Genomic DNA, 15,302 nt, shown 5'->3' on the forward strand with positions numbered 1-15,302 from the left:
GGGAGAAGGGGTTGCCTGGAGTGGGGGAGCGGGGACCCCAGGCCACACAGCTGCCCAGACCATGCCACTTTCTCAGCCTGACTTGTGTCACCCAGGCCAAGGTGAGTCCCTGCCCCTCTGTCAGAGCCCTGGCACTGCCTGAGCTCTATCTGCACCCTGGACCTCTATCTGCACTCCTCAGCACCCCCTACCCCAAACTTAGCTCTCCCCAAGCGAGTGTCCACCACCTCTGACTGCCTCTGCTGTTCCTCTCTCTCCCCTGACTGAACTCTCTCAGACTTTTATGGGGCCCAGGTGTCCAATAAATTATAACCTGACCCCTCTTAGTCCCACTCCTCTGGCTGAGAAACAGCTAATTAATTACAGTAGAGGTATAATAGATGTATTGAGCTGGCTTTTAACCCTTTCTAGCCTGTGATGGAGTGTCAACTTGTCACAAGGCCCATCTGTAGTTTTAACTTCTTTGGATGCTGTTCAAACTTTGTAAAAATGTAGGTCCTGAATAGTCAAATCCCACAAGTTGTATAGGATTGGTCCTGCCTCAGTTCACAGGGCAGCCCCTCCTGAGCAAACAGGAGACACCATTTCAATCCTTGGGTCACTGTTGTTCAAGAACTAGAGGAGTCGAATGTCTATCTATGGTCCCCTTCTGCACCAACTAGTGAACCATGTATAGTCTGTGGGGAGGTGCACATTGCACTGTTGTAAAGTTTCAGAGTAGCAGCCGTGTTAGTCTGTATCCGCAAAAAGAAGAACAGGAGGACTTGTGGCACCTTAGAGACTAACAAATTTATTAGAGCATAAGCTTTCGTGGTGAAGTGGGCTGTAGTCCACGAAAGCTTATGCTCTAATAAATTTGTTAGTCTCTAAGGTGCCACAAGTCCTCCTGTTGTAAAGTGTTACTCTTCCGCCATGGCATGTGCTGCTCCAGTGCTCTCCGAGGGATTCTGTCTGGGTCCCTTCCTCCCCAAACGCACACTATGAGCTTTGAGTCGTAAGGACCCAATTTGCAAAAATAGGTGCCTAATTTATGCGCTCAGAATATGCACACACAGGCAAACACACAAAACACGCATTTGTGCACTCAAGCTCTCACGGTCTGAAAGCAAGTAGGGGTATGTGTCAGTGTATGTGCACATGTGCCCCCACAGGTATTCATATTTTGCAGGCACAACTTAGCTGCCTAGTTTTGAAAATCTGACTCTTAAAAAACAATGGTAATACCTATTTTAAAACAAAGAGTAGATTTAGCAGCCTGAAGAAAAGAGAATGTTTCTGTTTCTGTGCTGTCATTTTACTTTGCTTTGCTACTGCATCAGCAAAACAGCCTTTTATTCTTATCAATAAAAAGTTAAATAATGAATAGATTGGAAAATGTAGGAACTAAAAGTAAATTATTTATTTTAAAAATATTTGCTGAGGAGTCCCCGGAGATTCCAGGCTCTGCTGGCTTTCTTTCCAGGCAGCTGTACATATATAAAAAGCCTGTTGGGGCGCTGGGAGATTGTATCATAGAAGTTTGAATGCCTCAATTGCTGCAGTTCGAAAGACAACATTCCAGAGACACCATTAACATTCACCAATATCAAAAAAGCCACTCTTGTCATATAAATAGATCTGTTGTGTACGTTTGTCAAAGATGTATGAGACAATCCATTGCAACTCCTGATGTTGACGTTTCTCCCTGTTTTTATGCTTCACCGATGGCAAATCTCATCCCTAGAAAAATCAAAAGAATTATAAGTTGAAGAAAATTCTCTTTTCCCTCTATCATTGCAGACATGGTCCATTGTCCAGCCTCAGTGGAGATATTGCATTGCTGAGAAATTCATTGTTGAACATCTTCAGGGTTGCTTGCCTCAGGAATCAGATTTTTTCACATAGTATCTTCATCTGTTGATTTATGGTCTACACTACTTATCTGACATGTATCTAAAGTGCTCTTTGTTCATAACCATACTAAATGTCTAGCAGATTTCATTTGCTCTACTGCAGGTGCAGGAGAATTTTAAATAAGAGCACAATTAAATGGAAATCTGAATGCCAGCCAGCAGCATGTTCACAATACTACAGTACACTGGTGAACTCTGTAGTATTGATTCTGTCATGGTTCAATGTGAAATGACTCAAAGAACAGTTACTATATAAAGATGCAGGTTTTTCATTGAAACATCCCCTCCATTACAATGGTGAGTTGTGCCAGGATCTAGGTTGACATAATTAGCTCAGATGTAAAATCTAAGTGCAAGATAAAATTTTGCCTTGATTTTTGTTTAACTTTGTTGATGTCTCAGCTCTCTTGGCTTTGATAATTTCCACTTGTTCTTCACAGGCTTAAAAAAACTGCAACTTAAAAGCAATTACTGGCTAGTGAGGGGAAAAGTGGTAGGGAATTAAGACATGCGAAGATGTGTAAGAACAGAGGGTTTTACAAACAACATTCTTTCTATCTCAAAACTGAGCTACTGCCAAGAAATAAATTTGCTGAGCTGCCGCCTGAGTTTACTTGTCTATATAAAGGCACTAAACTCTCAGACGCAGATATTACAATTTGCACGTTTGCTACATTTATTCCTAAAATGTTGGCATACCAGATATACTGCTCATTGTTTAGTATAAATCAGACTTAGGGCACAAACTGCTTTCTTTTTTATTATAATAAAACCAGTGCAAGACATCTTTTATTTTGCACCTTGGAGGTACAGATCAAGAGATTAGGCTGCAGAACAAGGGAGGACCTAGTGGTTACAGAAACTTGGTATATCTATCACCATGTTTACATTTTGAGGGGACAGATTTAATGCTTGAGGAACAGTTCCATTTTTGATTAATGGAGCCAACGTCAACCCTGTTTTAAATAGGTGCAATTCCACTGAAATCACAGATGATGTTGGCCTACTTTTTCAGAGTAGTTTATGAGGTCTCTGTGAGTCATTCTCCAAAAGAAGAATTAATTGATGGCAGTCACTGGCCCTGTTGTGTATCTTGCTGCTGTGGGAGGGGAAGGCCACATATGTTTCCACCATCCTGATGATCCATTCAGGTTTTTAGCTTGTCAGTGTCAAAGACATTGGAAGAAAGAGCAGCCCATCCAAAGGTGCTGAAAGGGGGCAGGGTTACTGATCCTCCTCCCTCCTGCAAAGACAACACCTGAAAGAGATAGAGGGGGTGTGTGGGAAAATGTCTCCTGGCGAGGTCCTCCACACATTCAGATAAGCATTCCAGCTCTGAACTTTTTGGCTATTATGAGTCCGGTAAACAACTTGCAATGGCACCACAGTTATAGGGCTATTGGAAGAGTCCATCACTGGTGAGTCAGCAGAACAGGTGCCCATATGGACTCTGTGTACCCCCTGACTAATTGCATGGCTGGTTGCACGACACTGACATCAAGCTGCACAGCAGTGAGATAAGCCTGCATCTCCTGCTGAGCAGCCAGAGCTCCCATTCATCCAGAACTCACTCATTCTCCTCCAGTGCCCAGTTATGCTGAGCGAGAAATAACACAGTGGTTACAGGAGACGGCTGCCATCTGGCCTACCTCCCAGACTCACTCAGCAGAAAAATCTCAGCCCTCTGACTTGGCCAGACCACAAGATGGGGAAATCTTTGGGTCACAGTTCTCTCTACAGATTCCCACGCCATGTCCAGAGGTGGAACTTGAATACATATGTCCCTGGCCTTTTGCACGTCCTCTTGATCTGGTGCACGTGTTTTTATATCAGTGTTTTGCAGTTGCCTATGTATTGCTGTATTTCACCCCAATTTCTCTCTACAAGCCAAGGCGACCAAAGATGACCACCATGCTGCACATGGGTGAAAATTCAAATGTGCCAAATCACAGAATGTTGAGCTAGATGTAGATTTCACAAGTAGTGAAGCCAGATTTTGATTAAAGCTACAGGTGTGCAGGCAGGCCTATACCAGTGGATCTGGGGTAAGCTGTAAACCCATGAAATGGTTCCCTTACAAAACTAACGGAATGACCGAAGCCATCATTAAGGTGGCCACTTCCAAATCTGACCAGAATGGAAGGTGGGTGCATTAAAGTCCAAGCAATGCTTGACTTTACTTGTGAGACTGCAGAGTTGGCAGGATCCCTCATTCAGATCTAAAAGGACATGGGAATTGCAATACTTTCAGCACCCATGAGGGCCTCCCAGTTACTGCTGGTCTTTCTTATCTCCCACACAGTAAAACGCTCATACAAGCTCTCATGATCTGGCATCTCAATTATTGCAACATCCTTCTCTCTGGCCTTGGCAAACACAACCTTGCCCCACTACTATCCCCACTCAGAATGCTGCTGCAAAGATCATTTTCCTAGTTCGTTGCTTTGACCTGGCCACCCATCTCCTTGAATCCCTCCACCACCTCCCACTTCTCTATTGTATCAAACATAAGCTGCTTACCTTCACTGGCAAACTCCTTCACAGTCAGGCCCACCCTACCTAACATCACACATTCACTAGTGAGCTGTCGATGTTCTCCTCCCATCGGCCCATGATGCCAGTCTCCACTGCCCACTTGTTAAATTTTCTAACAAACTCCTTTGTGCTTTCTCCCATACTGTCCTACACACTTGGGAACAGCTCCCCATAAACATGCACAAAGCTACCTCTTTGTCTACCTTCAAATCCCTCTTCACAATTCTCCTTTGCTATAATGCCTATGACAAACTTGGGCTATTAGTCTACTGGTGTGCTGAGACCACTGCCTGTCTTGCTAGCCAGTATTGTCTAATTGTTTCCTTGTACTCCATCAAATGTCTGTATTCCTGTGTTGTCTTGTTTTATACTTAGATTGTAAGCTCCTTGGTGCAGGGACTGTCTTTTTGTTCTATGTTTGTACAGTGCCTAGCACAATGGGGTCCATGGCTAGGGCTCTAGGTGCTACAACAACACAAATAATAATAACTGCTGTGTAGAACTGTGTGGGAACCAGATTTTCAGTTTTGCAGGAAATTCCACAATTTCATTTTTTTTTCTCTTTCGAAGTGAACAACAACAACAAAAACCAACCCACACACTTTGGGTTGACCAAAGTGTCTTGTTTCCATGAGCTGAAATGTTTCTTTCTGATTTTGACTTTTTCAAAAAAATTATTGTGATGGGTTGGATCACAGAAACCCCCTTGGGAGCTGCCACCCGATGTGCAAAGACTACCTCTGCTCCTGTTTTCCCTGCCAGCTCAGAACTCCAGCACCCTGTCTTGCTGAGCCAGACACTCCCGTCTGGCTCCAGACACAGACCCAGGGTCTGAATCACTTGTCCCAAAGCTGCAAGTTTACCTGAAAACAGCTCACAGGAGTGTGCTTGTCTTTAGCACTGAGATGCCAAACTCCCAATGGGGTCTAAACCCAGATAAATCCGTTTTACCCTGCATAAAGCTTATGCAGGGCAAACTCATAAATTGTTGGCCCTCTATAACACTGATAGAGAGATATGCCCAGTTGTTTGCTCCCTCAGGTATTAATACATACTCTGAGTAAATTACTAAATAAAAAGTGATTTTATTAAATACAGACAGTAGGATTTAAGTGGTTCAAAGTAGTAACAGACAGAACAAAGTAAGTCATCAAGCAAAATAAAATAAAATGAGCAAATCTATGTCTAATCAAGCTAAATACAGATAATCTCACCCTCAGAGATGCTTCAGTAAGTTTTTTTCAGACTGGACACCTTCCAGGCCTGGGCACAATTCTTTCCCCTGGTACACCTCTTGTTGCAGCTCAGGTGATAGCTAGGGGATTTTTCATGATGGCTCCTCCTCTTTTGTTCTCTTCCACCCCTTTATATATCTTTTGCATAAGGCAGGAACCCTTTGTCCTTCTGGGTTTCCACCCCCCCCTCACTGGAAAAGCACCAGGTTAAAGATGGATTCCAGTTCAGGTGACATGATCACATGTCACTGCAAGACTTCATTACCCACTTGCCAGCATACACACATACAGGAAGACTCACAGGTAAATACAGCCATCTGCAGACAATGGGAGTCATCCAGATTCCAAACCATCCTTAATGGCCCACACTTTACATAATTACAATAGGCCCTCAGAGTTATGTTTTATATTTCTAGTTTTAGATACAAGAGTGGTACATTTCTACAAATAGGATGATCACACTCAGTAGATTATGAGCTTTGTAATGATACCTTACAAGAGACCTTTTGCATGAAGCATATCCCAGTTACATTATATTCACTTATATTTTTATAAAACCATATAGAGTGCACAACGTCACAATTATGTTATATACAATTTAAAAAATTGAAATGAAAAGTGATTTTGAAACAAAAAATCTAGACATTCCATTCTGATTTTGACAAAATGGCATTTTCTGATGGAAAAACACTCTGTTGGAAAATTTCTGATCGGTTCTACTGCTGAGCTTTTGAATGACAGTGCAACAGCAAGGCTGGGAAGTGGAATACCCAAGCTTGGGCCTGGACACACTCACTCTGCACATGGGACACACACCCTTTTGCGTCTCTCCTGGGTGTCGGCGGGATGTGTTAGGTAATGGCTGAATAGAGCTGGGGTGTGATCATATTCTACAATGCAGTATGGCATGTGGGCTAATCACTGCTCCACTCTTTACTAAGGTAGCTGCAGGGTTGGCAGGCTCCCTCTTCCAGATCTAACAGGACATGCAACGTAGGACATTACTCAGCTGAAATGGTGAGCAAGTGCCCTACTGTATGGGAGCACAGGAGCTAGCCTCTATATCCCAGATGAGACTGAGAGCAGGGCCATAATACCTTCCATGTGTAATCCCCTTCCGGTATGGGGTTGTTCCAGATAGGGTAAGTCTGTCAGGATATTTTTATTTCTGAGGGAGTTAAGCCCCTGCTGGCATAAGCTATGACTCTTTCCTTCCCTGACGGAGCCTGCATCAGTACAACTCTTAGCGCCTCCATGGATGCCTCCGTTTGGAGCATGAATGTTAAACTTTAGTTAGCATATCTGACCACTGGTGCAGTAGTCAGCTTTGTCTTCAGCTCCATGAAGGCCTGGTCACATTACTCTGTCCAGGTGAAACTGGGTATCTTATTGGGAACCCTCTGACTTCTCCTTCTGGTCTGGGATTCATCTGCAGTTAATCTGAACAATGGGGGTGCCAGTTTGGAATATACTTTGATGTATCTCTTATAATAGCTGGTGAATCCAAGAAACTGCATCACTTCCTTCCTGTTAGAAGGGATCTTCTAATTCCATACTTCCTGTATCTTATTTGGCTCTGTTACAATACCTTGGGCAGACACTATTGCCAAAGCTATCCTATCCTCTCTTGTAACAAGTGACACTCCTTGGGATTCATCTTGAGACTGTGTTAGCAGAGTTCATCAAGAACCATCTCCATCATGCACTGCAGATGTTCCTCAAAATTGTGGGAGATCACTATGACATCATCGAGGTAAATCAGTCCTGCCAAGAAGTTTAAGTCCCCCAAGGTATGTGTCATCAGTCTCTGAAAGGTAGCTGGTGCATTCTGTAGAACAAAAGGCATCCGATTACATTAAAAAAGCCCCATGGGCTGATGAATGTGGTCTCAGGCTTATCATGCTCTGCCATTTCCACCTACTAGTATCCTGAGGTAAGGTGCAGGGTGGAGTAGTATCTGGCTTTTCCTAAGGCAGCCAGGGCTTTCCTCGATACGGGGCAGAAGAAATGCATCTTGAGTAGTCTTAGCATTCAGGTGTCTGTAATCAATACACACTCGCATAGAACCACCCTTCTTCCTTGCCACCACTATTGGTGGTGCATATGGGCTTTGGCTCATAGACTTTAAGGTCAGACAGGACCATCGTGAACATCTAGTCTGACCTGCTGCACACTGCAGTCCACAGAATCTCACCCACCGACTCCAGTAATAGAGCCCTAACCTCTGGCTTGGGTGACTGAAGTCCTCAATTCGTGGTTTGAAGACTTCAAATTACAGAGAATTCACCCATTTACAAAGCAACTACTTATTCTGACATGATGAATTAAAATTCTGTTTTTTGTTTCCTACTGTACTGTGAAGTATTTTGGTGATACAAAATACTCACTCTCACTCTCTTCACTGAACATTCTGGCAGCCTCTTAGTGATAGTTCAGAAAGCAGGGGAAATCCACCCATATCCAATGGCATCTAAGGATGTGTGATGTAGAATATTTCTTTCACATTAAATCATTTCATTGCAGAGACTTTAGAGTCTTGCAGATAATTCAGTATACTGATCTGATTGTGCATAGACAGTGGTCAACATTCAAAGTCAATACTTCAATGACAGCCACTATACATGCATAACGAAAGGAGAGTTTAGAAAATAGAGATGTTTCCAAGATTTGCACTGCCAAGTATGTTATGTTAGCACATATTTCCATGGGAGTTAAAAGAGGGCTTTTAATCTGTTTAAGAGGAACAACAAAGAGCAACTAGTGTGCTTTGAAATTTCATCTTCTGTACCACTGCTGGTTTGGGAAAGCTGAAGGATTTGTATTGCTGCCATTTTCTGGGATAGAAGCTTATACAGGGCTTGATTGTGGACCACAAGGTCTGGGTAAGGGGCACTGTGTAACTGCACTGCTTCTGGACCAAACTGTGACTCTGGTCCCTGGTTTCCTCTATAGCTCCAGCCTGAGTGTAATTTTGGCCAGCCATTTACGTGGTGCACATTACTTCCCCCTCAGAGCTGGCTCAGCTGCATCACCCATTGTAGTGTGTGTGGGGGGAAGTGAGGTGGGGTGGATGGAAGGGACAGTGGCTGGCTCAAAGGGACTCCTAACTTCACCATGACAATACCAGAAATCTGGGCTGCCTGCACGGAATAAGAAAGCACATCATATTTCCTTAATGTCCTGCATGTGCAGAGGGGAAACCACCATCTGCCCTACAGTATATGTGTGTTATTAGTTAATAGAGACTTCTCTATGCTGCCTCTCATTGTAATTCCCACCAACACTTTGAAAACATGCTCTGTTATCCCATATTATGTCCCAGTTTCATACACAGCTCAGAAAGCAAACCATCAGTATGAATATTTGTCATCAGTCTAGAGAATGAAGTCAGGTCAAAGCTTTTGAAGGCAGCTGAGTGGCTACCAAAATAGCTATTGCTTTGCATATTGTGGGGTCATCCTTAAAAATTGGGATTTGCCAATAGTTACCACACACTGGTATATGGCACATCATCATATTCTACCTTTTTGGAATCTAAAGGTAAGTGAGGTATCTAAGAGGGTCTGCTTGGAGAGGAAGGATGGTTCAGTGGTTGGAGTGGTACCTTAGGGCTCAGGGGACCCATGTTTAATTCCTTACTTCAACACGTCCTCTCTTGGTGACCTTTGGCAAGTCTCTTTGTGACTTTTTAATGGCAGTCACTGCACTGAATTCTAATTCCTTTTGCCTTGACATTCCTTCCACAACTGATTGCTGACTTGTTAATGCTGTCACCAGAACAGGAGGGTTCTGATTCAGGTAAATGTAAATGCACTTGTTTTAACTGAGTGAAATTCACCCCCTGTGCAGGATGCCACCAGAAAGTCTTCTCACCACTTACATCTCATTTAATAATAATAAAAAATTCTTTGATATGGTTCTTATCGTCCGCAGGTCTCAGAAGGCTTTATGAGGAAGAGATCACCATTTCACAGATGCAAAAGGTGAAGCAGAAAAGTGACCGGACCATGGTCACACAACCAAGTGAGCGGCAGAGTTGGGAAGAGGACCCAGGTCTCTTGAATAACACGTCATTATCCTGTCTGCATCACCACTCTATCTCTCTGGAGGGCTTGGATGGTACTTATACATAGACCTTTTTCTGTCCCTCGGTGCAGAGGCAAATTTTGCTCTTTCGATTTAGCACAAAGCAGTCTGGTTTCAGGCACTGCCAGTCCCATGCATCATCTATTCACCTTATTTTAATTTCACTGTTAGCAGCAGTCTGGAATCAGACTTGTTTTGATATTAACAACAAGTGTTTGTACAGTGGTCCTCCTAATTAAACTGAAATGTCACCACATGCATATGCCTATGCGGTATCTTTATTCTTATCTGAATTTTTTTTCCCTTAGGAAGTGTTCTAATTTAAATAAAACTTATCAAGGGAACTTTTTTTTTTGGTAACTTTCAAATAAAACTATGCTATTTCTATTACCCATACTGTGAAATATAACTGTTGGTGTGAAATTCAGCCCACTGCAGAAGCCTTAGATAAACTCCCCCAAAGTCACAGATCCCAGAGCTTCCAAGGTCCCTGGCTTGTGGGCAGATGGTGAGGTGGACTGCTTTGGGGCCTAGTATCCCAAGTTCTGCAGTTCTGGGGCTCCACCTAAACCAAAATGGAACCAGATGGCTGGCACTTAAAATTAAAAAGGTTGTAGAGCAGTTTTTAAACTAAGTGCTCGGGGAAAGCGACAGGTGGGGAGGAGCACATGGTTAGAACATCCGTTAGGGGAGGATCTATAAATGGAGATTCCCTATGTCCTAATAAGGAGGAGAGGATGGAAGATGATAAAATACAGGTAGGATCTGATGCCAAACAGTCAAAAGAAAAAAAGTCCCATTCAATTATATCATGACAGCAGACAGCTAAAAAGTGACAAGTTTTTAAAGTGCTTATATAGCAATGATAGAAGTCTAAATAATAAGATGGGAGAACTAGAGTGCCTCATATTAAATGAGGATATTGATATAATAGGCATCACAGAAACTTGGTGGAATGAGGATAATCAATGGGACACAGTAATGCCAGGGTACAAAATATATCGGAAGGACAGAACAGGTCGTGCTAGTGGGGGAGTGGTACTATATGTGAAAGGAAGCATAGAATCAAATGAAGTAAAAATCTTAAATGAACCAAACTGTACCATTGAATCTCTATGGATAGTAATTCCCTGCTTGAATAATAAGAATATAGCAGTAGGATATATTATAGACCACCTGAAAAGGATGGTGATAGTGACTATGAAAAGCCCAGAGAGATTAGAGAGGGTATTAAAATAAAAAAAATCAATACTAACAGGGGATTTCAACTATCCCCATATTGATTGGGTACATGTCACCTCAGGAAGGGATGAAGAGATAAAGTTTCTTGACACTGTACATGACTGCTTCTTGGAGCAGCTAGTCCTGGAACGCACAAGAGAAGAGGCAATTCTTGATTTAGTCCTAAGTGGAGCACAGAACCGGTCCAAGAGGTGAATATATCTGGACCACTTGGTAATAGTGACCATAATATAATTAAATTTAACATCCCTGTGGTGGGTAAAACACCACAATGGCCCAACACGGTAGCATCTAATTTCAGATAATTTAAATCAGCTTCTGTACCAAATGACTGGAGGATAGCTAATGTGATGCCAATTTTTAAAAAAGGCTCCAGAGGTGACCCCAGAAATTAGAGTCTGGTAAGCCTGACTTCAGTACCAGGCAAACTGGTTGAAACTATAGTAAAAGAAAAAAAAAAGGTCAGACACATAGATGAACATAATTTGTTGGGGAATAGTCAACATGGTTTTTGTAAAGGGAAATCATGCCTCATCAATCTACTAGAATTCTTAGAGGGGGTCAACAAGCATATGGACAAGGGGGATCCAGTGGATATAGTGTATTTAGATTTTCAGAAAGCCTTTGACAAAGTTTCTCACCAAAGGCTCTTAAGCAAAGTAAGCAGTCATGGGATAAGAGGGAAGGTTCTCTCATGGATTGGTAACTGATTAAAAGATAGGAAGCAAAGGGTAGGAATAAATGGTCAGTTTTCAAAATAGAGAGATGTAAATATTGGTGTCCTCCAGCGGTCTGTACTGGGCCCAATCCTCCTCAGCATATTCATTAATGATCTGGAAAAAGGTGTAAACAGGCAAAATTTGCAGATGATACAAAACTACTCAAGATAGTTAAGTCCCAGGCAGACTGCAAAGAGCTACAAAAGGATCTCACAAAACTGAGTTACTGGGCAACAAAATGGCAGATGAAATTCAATGTTGATAAATGCAAAGTAATGCACATTGGAAAATGTAATCCCAACTATATATATAAAATGATGGGGTCTAAATTAGCTGTTACCACTCAAGGAAAATATATTGGAGTCATTGTGGATTGTTCTTTGAAAACATCCACTCAGTGTGCAGTGGCAGTCAAAAAAGCAAAGAGAATGTTGAGAATAATTAAGAAAGGGATAGATAATAAGACAGAAAATATCATATTGCTACTATATAAATCCATGGTATGCCCACATCTTGAATACAGTGTGCAGATGTGGTCGCCTCCTCTGAAAAAAGATATATTGGATTTGGAAAAGGTTCTGAAACGGGCAACAAGAATGATTAAATATGGAATAGCTGCCATACAAGGAGAGATTAATAAGATTGGGACTTTTCAGGTTGGAAAAGAGATGACTAAGGGGGGTATGATAGAGGTCTATAAAATCATGACTGGTGTGGAGAAAGTAAATAAAGAAGTGTTATTTACTCCTTCTCATAACACAAGAACTAGGGGCCACCAAATGAAATTAATAGGCAGCAGGTTTAAAACAAACAAAAAGAAGTATTTTTTTCACACAACACACAGTCAACCTGTGGAACTCCTTGCCAGAGGATGTTGTGAAGGCCAAGACTATATCAAGGTTCAAAAAAGACCTAGATAAATTCATAGAGGATAGGTCCATCAATGGCTATTAGCCAGGATGGGCAGGGATGGTGTCCCTAGCCTCTGTTTGCCTGAAGCTGGGAACGGATGACAGTGGATGGATCACTTGACGATTATCTGTTCTGTTCATTCCCTCTGGGGCACCTGGCATTGGCCACTGTTGGAAGACAGGATGCTGAGCTAGATGGACTTTTGGTCTGGCCCAGTATGGCTATTCTTATGGGGCAGCCCACCAGGCAGATTGCCTCAGAGTCAGGGATTGTAAGCCTTCAGAAGTCCATGGCTTGAGGACAGGTGGACTATCTTTGAGTCAGGGACTCTGGAGCTTTCCCTGGGGTACTGAATTCAGAAGTTTTTTGTTTTCATTCTGAATTGGATTGAAACCATATTTCATAGTATTGAAATCCTCTGCAAAATGGAATGACCTCTCTCCGTATAGCTCTAACAAGCACATGCTGAAGTGCTTTGCCAAATCAGGGCCTTAAGGAGTGTGCACGCAGGAGCATGTTAGAACTGCTTCTTGCAGAACTTGATGGGAAGTATTGTTCAGTAGATCTATACCCACAGTTCTCAAGAAGAGAAAAATATCCCCTGAGATGTGAATTCACTGATTTTATGGACCCCTGAAAAAATATTCATCCCTCGAAACAATGCAAAGAATGCCTTCCAGCCAAGCCAAGCTTAATAAACCTTGCAAACATAGCTTATTACTTCAGGCTGTGATCTCACCCTATTTCACAAGTTAAACAGTGTTGGGCCTAGTCCCTGGATGCCTTCACTCAACCCAGCATGTTGCAGGAAGTGGCACTCTTCCTCCTTAGTCCCTGCAGCGTGATTTTGAGGGTACAGTGCTGTCTTTTGTGTGAGACATCTAAACTGGGGGAGAGAGGCTTGACCTAGATCTTAAGGTCTCATGGCACTTGTTTGCAAGATAGGAGGGCTAAAGTTTCTTGCTGTACTGCCTTAAAAGAAACCAAGCAGGGGAACATCCTGGCCACAATGAAGTCAATGACAAACTTGCAAAACCTCCATTAACTTTAACATAGCCAGGACTTCACCCAAGGTTCTTGCAATACATTTATGTTATATCTGAAACTTGTTTACAATGTTCTTGAGTATTTATCTTCAACAACACAATCTTTACAAGGCAGCTGGGTCTGTAAGTTCCTTGATCTAGAGCAGTTTGCAAATGGATATCAAGACTGTGTTTAAAAATGAAACAACGTCGTTCTCAGTGGAATTATAAGCAAGAGCTATTCTACTCAGACTGATAAGAAACACATCAGACATTTCAGATACCACAGGCTTCTTTTTTCTTCACACAACTGAAAGCCTTTTGCAAGCAGCCTGCGAAACCAAAAGGAAAAACAAAATAGAATGATGTCCACAGGATGTTAATATAAGTCATAATACATAGTCATACAGATTTCTACTTTTAAAATAATACATTTGAAAAGATTACTCTGTTTTCCATAATTTCCTAACCAACACCAGTACCCCAGGGTATGCATTGTATGCTTTGTAAATACACCTTGTGTGATATTTTAATACACTGTTGTGAGTGGGAAAGCATTGCTTTTCCAGTTAGAAGTTTAGTTGCAGGACGTGGATTACATGGCAGCATAGCATGGTAAATGTATTAACCCTGAGATTTCCAAAGGAGCCGAAGGCCCTGATCCAGTACCTTTGAATTCAATGGGAGTTTTGCTATTGAATGGCTCAAATCCTAAATAAGTTAGATGTTCAACTCACATTGAAAGCTGAGTGCTTATCTCACTCAGGCCCCCACTTGAAAACACTAGCCTAAGAGTATGTCTAATGGGTGACACACTGGGGTTGAAATTAGGGTTGCCAAGCCTCCAGGATTGTCCTGGAGCCTCCAGGAATTAATCTTTAATTAAAGATAGTAATGTGAGGAAACATCCAGGAATACATCCAACCAACATTGGCAACCCTAGTTGAAATCTACAATCCTTTAGCCTGCCATGCATTTACTGGCTGGGTGTACCCTGCTACTGTGCACAAGAAGTTCGGTGATGCCCTTTGAGCTACTGCTATAGGCTGGAGCGCTCTATATTTACACCCCAGCTTGCCACGCTGTCAAGGTTCCCTCCCCACTCTGAACTTTGGGGTACAGATGTGGGGACCCTCATGAAAGACCCCCTACCCTTATTTCTACCAGCTTAGGTTAAAAACTTCCCCAAGGCACAAATCCTTCCCTGTCCTTGGATGGGTACTGCTGCCACCATCAAGTGAGTTAAACAAAGATTCAGGAAAAGGACCACTTGGAGTTCCTGTTCCCCTAAAATATTCCCTCCAAGCCCCTTCACCCCCCTTCCTGGGGAGGCTTGAGAATAATATACCAACCAAATAGGTTAACAAGGTGAGCATAGACCAGACCCTTGGGCTTTTAGGACACTAAAACCCAATCAGATTCTTAAATAACAGAACTTTATTATAAAGAAAAATGTAAAAGAAGAACCTCTGTAAAATCAGGATGGAAAGTAATTTTACAGGGTAATAAGATTCAAAACACAGAGGATTCCCCTCTAGGCAAAATTTAAAGTTACAAAAAAAAAAAAAAAAAAAACAACCCCAGGAATTAACCTCCCTCTTAGCATAGGGACAATTCACAACCTAAAACAAAATATAATCTAATGCATTTCCTTCC

The sequence above is a fragment of the Chrysemys picta genome, chromosome 1 (assembly GCF_011386835.1).
Source record: "Chrysemys picta bellii isolate R12L10 chromosome 1, ASM1138683v2, whole genome shotgun sequence".
NCBI lineage: Eukaryota > Metazoa > Chordata > Testudines > Emydidae > Chrysemys > Chrysemys picta.